Source organism: Tachypleus tridentatus, chromosome 13 (genome assembly GCF_004210375.1).
Source record: "Tachypleus tridentatus isolate NWPU-2018 chromosome 13, ASM421037v1, whole genome shotgun sequence".
Classification (NCBI taxonomy): domain Eukaryota; kingdom Metazoa; phylum Arthropoda; class Merostomata; order Xiphosura; family Limulidae; genus Tachypleus; species Tachypleus tridentatus.
Window position 1 is genome coordinate 85952600 of NC_134837.1, and position 7985 is coordinate 85960584.

Below are 7985 nucleotides of genomic sequence, written 5' to 3' on the forward strand. Positions count from 1 at the left end.
GAGAACAATTCTTTTGGAGGCACAGTTTCACATAAGGTCATAACAACTGAGTTATTTGTTTCTTGTATTTTTTTCAGTTAGCTTTTGCTGTAAACAAAACACAAATTTTGTTGATAAGTGTAAACTGTTTCAGTCACAGTTGTTGCTTCATGCAACAAATGTATTCATGTTATGTGTACATATTTATCTCTGTAATTTAATCAGATCCTAGAATTGTATTCCACTTCTAAAGTCAGAATTTTTAATTAGTTTTTCATAATGTGAAGCAGTTAAATATGTTCTTTGATGCAAAATTTAAAAAGTAGAATTATCTAATGATTTTGACAACAAAAATACTAATCTTTGACTCAATAAGAACATTAATGTTAGTGTGAGAAATCATCAGATTTTAAAGTGATTATAATTTTATACCCAACTAAAAATTACTTTTATGACAAGAATATCAAATATATATTTTATGATTTGTTAGATATGCTATATTAATTTTATAATGTGTCAGGATATTTTGCTATAGAAGTAGTTGGAAATAATGGAAGAACTCAACTGGTACATTGAGGCCTCTGTGAATCAAGAAAGGCCTAGTAACACCACAGCAGAATGCCGGTAATTTATACTTGTATATGAAATTATGTAATAATCCACTGATATGGCAAGGTGGTTGGTGTGCTTGATTCACAATCTGAGAGTTGCAGGTTCGAATCCCCGTCACATCAAACATGCTCACCCTTTCAGTCGAGGGGGTGTTATGATTTCACGATCAATCCCACTATTTGTTGGTAGAAGAGTGGCCAAAGAGTTGGCGATGACTAACTGCATTCCCTCTAGTCTTAAACCACCAAATTAGGAACGGCTGAGTAGATACCCCTCGTGTAGCTTTGCGAGAAATTAAAAAACAAACAATCTACTGATATTGGACTTGTATAATAAAATCTTTGAACCAAACGTTTGTAATATATACGCGAAATTAAATATCACCAGTAGGAAACTACTGACTTCTTGATTTCTTTTTGTAAAATTACTTAACTTTATTGCTTTTGCAAAAAAAAAAAAAAATGGTACTGCTTTCAGAGCGTGAGCTGCACTACAGTACTAAGTACTATGTTTATTGTAGATATGTTGGAACATAAAGACCATTTAAAAACGTGAACTGTAACTTATGAGGGGGAGAACCCAAACAAAAGACTTGTTCCAAACTCGGAAAATTTTTATGGACAGTAACGTGCTTTCTACGTATCATGCTAGACAAATATAGCACTACAACTGAAAGCATCGTTAACAACGAGGGTACCCAGTTGATGATTTAAGACATTCTAATCATTACAGATTTTCTGTTTCTTGGTTTCTGATTTATGACATTAAGTACTTCTGCGCAGTTTGTTATGTGGTAGTCTTAGGTGCACTGATGTTCCCTAAGCGTAATTAGAACATGTTACAAAACAAATCTGGATTTTCAGGCGTTATCTGGGTGTAAAAATATAATGAAAGATACTCATACAACTTGAAACAAAATTACATAAACTTTATTCACTTTACAGAGACAATAAAAAGAGCACATTTTACAAATGACAGTATCCTTATTGGAGAGAGGATTTGGGATTTCTTTTTAATCCTTTATTTTATTTTTGTATGAGGAACATAGTAAATTAGAGGATTAGGTGATTTGTGTGATGCATTATTGTATTGTTTTTCTTTTTGTAACCATTAGTGCTATTGAATTGAAACACTGGGATAGTGTGATTTTTTACTGACTTTGATAATGTAATGTAAGTTATCTGTAATAATGCAGTAATGAAGAGAGTCACTACTGAAATAATTAGAAGAGAAGTTATTGATTTTATTTTTCGAATTTAATTCTTGAATAATTTTCTTATAGTTAAAGAGAAGAGGCCACATATAATTACTATATTTAAAACTAACTGTAGATTGTAATTATTTGATGAGAAATATTTTTTCCTGAACACTTTTGCCCCCCGCTAGTAGAGCGGTATGTCTCCGGATTTACAACGCTAAAATCAGGGGTTCAATTTCCCTCGGTGGGCTGAGCAGATAGCCCTTTGTGGCTTTGCTATACGAAAAACACACACACACACACACACACTGAACACTTTTATGAACTAAATAATGTAGAGATAAATCATCACATACTGTTTCAAATCTATTATTATTTAAAATTTTTCCTTTCTTTTTATTTAAAAAAATTAAAAGATCATTCAAAAACAGAATCTAATTCTTTACAAAAATTCTCAAAATTAATCCATTTGTTTCTGTTTTTATCAGTATCCTTCCTTTCTTCTGTTTAGTCCCCCGCTAGTGCAGCGGTATGTCTTCGGATTTACAACGCTAAAATCAGGGGTTCGATTCCCCTCGGTGGGCTCAGCAGATAGCCCCATGTGGCTTTGCTATAAGAAAACACACTTCTTCTGTTTAATTTTACAATTATTTATTCAAAATAAACGTCTAATACAGATAATTTTGATTTAACTAATTATAATCAGCACTTTTGTTTTGAAAATCCTGGTTTAGTCATAAGATTGAAGAGATTTTTTTTGAAAAGAATTATTTTCGTTCCATTAATAAATGTGTATATATACCTATATATATATTATCATGTTTAATAAGCGTTTCTGACCATTTTGGTTTTAGCCGAAAGATGGCACGAGATTGAAAAGGATGTATGAAAGGGTGACAGTTTGGAAGTAGTAAAAATAAAGGGTGTTTTTTTTCCTACTGTAAGAATTTTTTTTTTTGCTTTTTATATCTTACAATATTAAGAAAGGTGGAGGTTAAGAGTTTTATATTGTACAGACTTAGAGTGGTTTCACTCTAATTTATGATTAACTGTTTTCCTATAACTGGCTGCACACAGCGAAAATGCCTCAGGAGTTGAGACGTTGTGAGTTCAAGCACTCAACTCTCAAACCCTGACTGATTCTTCTTAGTTGATGATTAGTTTTACATCGGCGTTCGGATCTTGTCCAGTAGATGGAATATCTCCATTGCGTTTGGGTGCTATAACCGCAAACAATTTCTACCATGTCTTAAGAATAAAAACAAGGACCAGTAATTGAAGAATAATTCTGATTGTTGATGTCATTGAAGTGATATATATACAAAAAATATATATATGTGTGTGTGTATATTTTATCAAGTTCAATATTAAGATCATTTGTCTAGTATGTGTTATCATGTTTAATATTAATAGCACCTGTATAGTACGTGTGTATATATATATATATATAATATCATATTTAGTATTAAGAGCATTTATATAGTGTCTATGTATGTATGTATGTGTGTTTATGTTATCATAAATAGTATCAAAAGTACTTGTATTTTATTAAATATATATTTTATCATGTTTGAGATAATTTGTGTAGTTTATATAAGTGTTTTTATTTTTGTATTATGTTTAAGAATTGAATGTGAAGGGTTTGTCTGTGCACACCTGTTGGTTAACTACTCTTGAAGGGGTATACTATCATTGTTAACTGATGTTAACATGTTTCAATTTTTCAGTTGTTGTTGGTTTTTTCACTATAGTGTATTTAATTTTTGTACAACTTTAGTGTGTTAGCTCCCAAAGTGTATTGTTTTACAAGGCTGCTTTTATCTCTGCTCAAGTTAGTGTTGCTATATAAGTAGTTCTCCTGGGGCAAGGGCTGGTTACTTCGATTTAGCAATAAAAGTAAGATAGTATTGGGTGCAGCAGTTTAGCGAAAACACAGTAAATGGAACAGTTTGTTAGAAGTCTTGCTAATGAAAACACTAGTTTTGACTCATGAGGAATATGCTAGTTTTAACACAGTTGTGTATGATCTTTAGTTTTTCGTTATCTTCTACCAGTAAAACAGGTAAACAATACATTTTTAGAGCTACGTAAGTTTATCCAAACATCGTTAAAAAAACTAACTTCAATTAGAATAACAATTAAAGATAAAAAACATAGTGTTTATATTATACCATACCAATCATCAAAGACATTAAAACAAACAGCGTTGAAGTTATTTGAAACCAACAATAATTTTATACAAAACATAAATCGAAAGCTACTTAATTAAAAGCCTGCTTAATGTTAACACTTTTCATAGTCACGTTAAGCTGAACTGCCTCCTGTGTCTTTAAAAAGAGTTCGAGGTTCAGGTATCATCTCGACGTTGTTATAAATTTTCCTGCAAAAAGACAACGCGAAACTGAAGAGAACGCATACAGTTGTCGAATCTTCATTTTGTAATATCGCAACTTCTGATAGTATGTTCCATTTACTGTGGTTTTTCACTAACGTATTTCTATTCTTTGACCAACGCGTATTTGGACTTTTTAGGAAATTAGGGTTGCTTGTCTGACTGGCACAGATACACAAACTGACTCTTTGGATTTTTGTAAATCAATAAACTACCGTAACAGACTTACTAATTAAATGACTCAAATCGTGCCTTGTTATTTCATGATAGTTATAGTAATTACACCACGAGTTCATCTTATGACATCAATTTTCTCTCTAGTCAACGCTAATATCAACATATAAATGTGAAAAAAACAAATATAACCTTCGACAATAGCCTTATATCTACGTATATATCTAAAGTAGGGGTGTGATGAGTAAGTGTCTTCTTGATTTACTGTTAAGGTGAAATATGTCTATTTAATGATGTGCTCTTAATTTAGTGAATCGTTTGTGTATGTTTTGTTTTGTTTTTAATAAAATCGTATTTATAGATTTTATACCATAGATAACATCAGCTATGGCCGGGTCCCTGATTGGTTACTGCGGTTATTACCTCGTTTGGATAATACAGCTCATTTATAAGTTCATATAACAATAACAAAACTATGTTATTACAATACCTGCTAACAAAGCTGTATTAACCGCGTATCTCATATAACTGTTAGCCATTCTATATCCTGATACTTATATTATTCAAAAGTTATGTAATATTCCAAGCTTTATTTATCTGTAACAGTTCAGCTTTCACACCTCTAAATCTGTTTCTTCAAACTGCTAGCTTTGCGCGAAATTCAAAACAAGTTAAATTGCAACGTGCCTCCAGAAGACATCGGCTCTCGTTATCTCTTTGTTCTGATGGTATTCATACACAAAACATTAATGAAAAATGACATTTACATCTTGCTAGCTCGTCTTTTCCATACGAATACAGAAAGGTAATTTTACAGCCATGTGTTTGATTGGCTAAAGCTAGAGGAGCCTCGTTTCTTTGTTCTCTGATTGACCGTCTGTGTCTTTAGGTACTTGTAGTTGAACCAGTTTGATCCTGATAATGAAACCATTTTTCTTCATCCAGTAAAGACCAGTTCATCTATCGTTTGGTTCAGTGATACAAAATAGCCAATCAAATCGGCAGTGTTATTTCAAGTACACATGTATTGGTGTGTAACATTTTTGTTTTCACCTCATAAAATTAGTTTTTAACACTAATTAGCTAGGTATTAATGATGAAACTTATCTATATGTATCTGTACTTATAAAGACACAAAGTAACAGTTTCAAATTAAGAATGCCTGCGAAAACCTTTACCAACTTCATATATTTTAGTGTTTTAAACTTTTGAACCGTAGTACATTTTCTTTGTACTAAGGGTTTTATAGTTCAAGGTTCGAAACGAACCAAACCTATAGTTACCTAGTCACTACAACAACAAGAAGTTCGTGGGTCTAGTACTTCGAAGGATAGGTGTATAGATTTGTGGCAGACGAAAAGAGACAAGACAACGTGCAAATATAGAACAACAAATAACTCTAAACACTTTATCGTCAAGAATGCGAAATAAAAGCATGGCTGAATTGGTAACTGATCATCTAGTGGAAGCACATTGCTATTGTTTTATATGGTTAAAATTGCGTAGAAAGAAATTGTGTTCAAATAAAAATAAAATGTCATCCCTAATTTAGCAGTGTAAGACTAGAGGGAAGGTAACCAGTCATCATCACCCACCGCCAAATCTTGGGCTACTCTTTTACCAACGAATAGTGGAATTGACCGTCACATTATAACGCCCCCACGGCTGATGGTGAGCATGTTTGATGTGACGGGGATTCGAACGAACCCGCAACTCTGAGATTAGAGGTCGAATGTCTTAACCACCTGGCCATGCCGGACCTTTCTCTATAAGCATCAGAAACTGATTGGCATAAAAATGTCTTACAATCCATATTATCTTTGTAATTGACCAACCACAAAACTGAGGCACATAATCTGGAAGCATCTCTGCTCAATGTGACATTTGTTAAGCAGTCCCGAGACACAATACATAAGCAATGTGTCATATTATACAATTATCTCGTGAAGCAGTTGATAGTCTCCTTATCTTATAAGGCTTATAAAAATCTTAGTACATAAAATAACACCTAGAATTAAATTAACACATGTAATGGATTTGCTATTATACATTTATCTTAATATTTATGTTTGTTTCAGTTTAATATATATTTAGAAAAGTATGTAAATTATATTGATAACTTTGTCTTGCGAAAGTCTCATCTGTTCTCTAAATTTGTGGACGATTCTCGAGTGTAAGAATCAACAATGTATTAAGTATATGTATAATACTAGTGATTACCAGCATTACGGCTAGATGAATTTTCGAAACTCTCGCCTTATGAGTATTAAACGTAGCCATAGCAAAAGGCGAGGATCTAGTATAATGTTGTTGGGTTGCTACAGACCGTATACTATAAGTCCCGGACGCTATAATTGTAATAAACGCTTATTAATCGGAAAAACTTCAGATATTTGACCAGGAACGTTTATAACAACTTCAGTGAATTAACTTCGGACGTACTTCTTAGAGAACATTGGATATTGTCGTTACGAAAAAACCTCAGGTGTGAAGAATAGAGCTAGCTAGCATTCCCGTCAGTTGAAGTGTATCTGGGTAATTTGTGCCTCGTGAACCATTTATAAGGTATTCAGTTCCAGACCGGATAGAGGACTTAATATTGTTTGTGAAACATTTGTATATAAATTAGAATTAATTCTTTCTCCATAAACATCACTAAAATATTCAGTTCTAGACCAAATATTGTTTGTGAATTTGCAAAATTTCTATATATAAATTATTATTTGTAATAGTCGTTATTATAAATTGTATTGTTGTTTGTATATTAACATATACTTGTATTAAGAAAAAATTGCGTGTATTAATTTCTTGATATCCAATTAACTTCTAAATTCAAATTCCAGTTTACGTTTACACTGCACAACAAAGATTTTGCTTCTTGAACACTGTTGGGTGTTCCATGTAGATTTTTGGCTGCTGATCGCGAAAATCATATCAAAATTTGCCCATCACGTACCGTTTCATCGAAATCTTCAGTTTCACCAGGACATTGCTACAATGGGAAAATGATATCAGGGTAACTGGGATCCGTCAATGCTTGCTGACTACTGTTGGACACTGCAACGTGATGCACCGAACATTGAATACAAACGAAAATCAAGAGCAAAACATTTTTAATTATGTTGACCTTAATAGCTTATTAGAAACATAAACGCAGTTAAATACGTTATTGCCGGTAAACAGTTAACTGCCTATTTCTCAGGGTACCTATGTGATGAAGCAAAACCAAAACTATATTTGTCCATACCAACCACGTAACTGTCACAATCAGCAAAAACTTTTCAAAAAAGTTGTGCAGTGTAATTTGAGATCGTAATGCATAACGTACATAACATAATAAATCGGAGATTCGTCCGAGATTAATTATAATACACACACGTGACTTCTAACCAGATTTGCCACGTCTTGAATTTGAACTCTGAAATCTTTTATAATGTAAAATATTGCTATATGAGTGTGAAAAACGTGACACCGTTCATCACAAAACATCCTCTTCAAATTTCATAAATCAGCCAGCCTCATAACAGTTTTGCTTAAAGTTTTGCTCTTTAAATGACATAATTATCATAAAAAATTCATTATATTTACGAATATAATACACCAGACGTAATCCTATCCACGAAATTCTAG

General features: G+C 32.5%; 1 long non-coding RNA gene across 1 annotated transcript; it reads right to left on the reverse strand.

Moving 5' to 3' along the window:
* Positions 1 to 1503: 1503 nt before the first annotated feature.
* On the reverse strand, positions 1504 to 7414 carry LOC143239431 (uncharacterized). Its single transcript, XR_013021178.1, has 2 exons — positions 7312 to 7414; positions 1504 to 2399 (listed from the first exon to the last, which is right to left on the reverse strand). It is a non-coding gene; the product is annotated as an uncharacterized LOC143239431 (long non-coding RNA).
* Between the last annotated feature and the right edge of the window lie 571 nt (positions 7415 to 7985).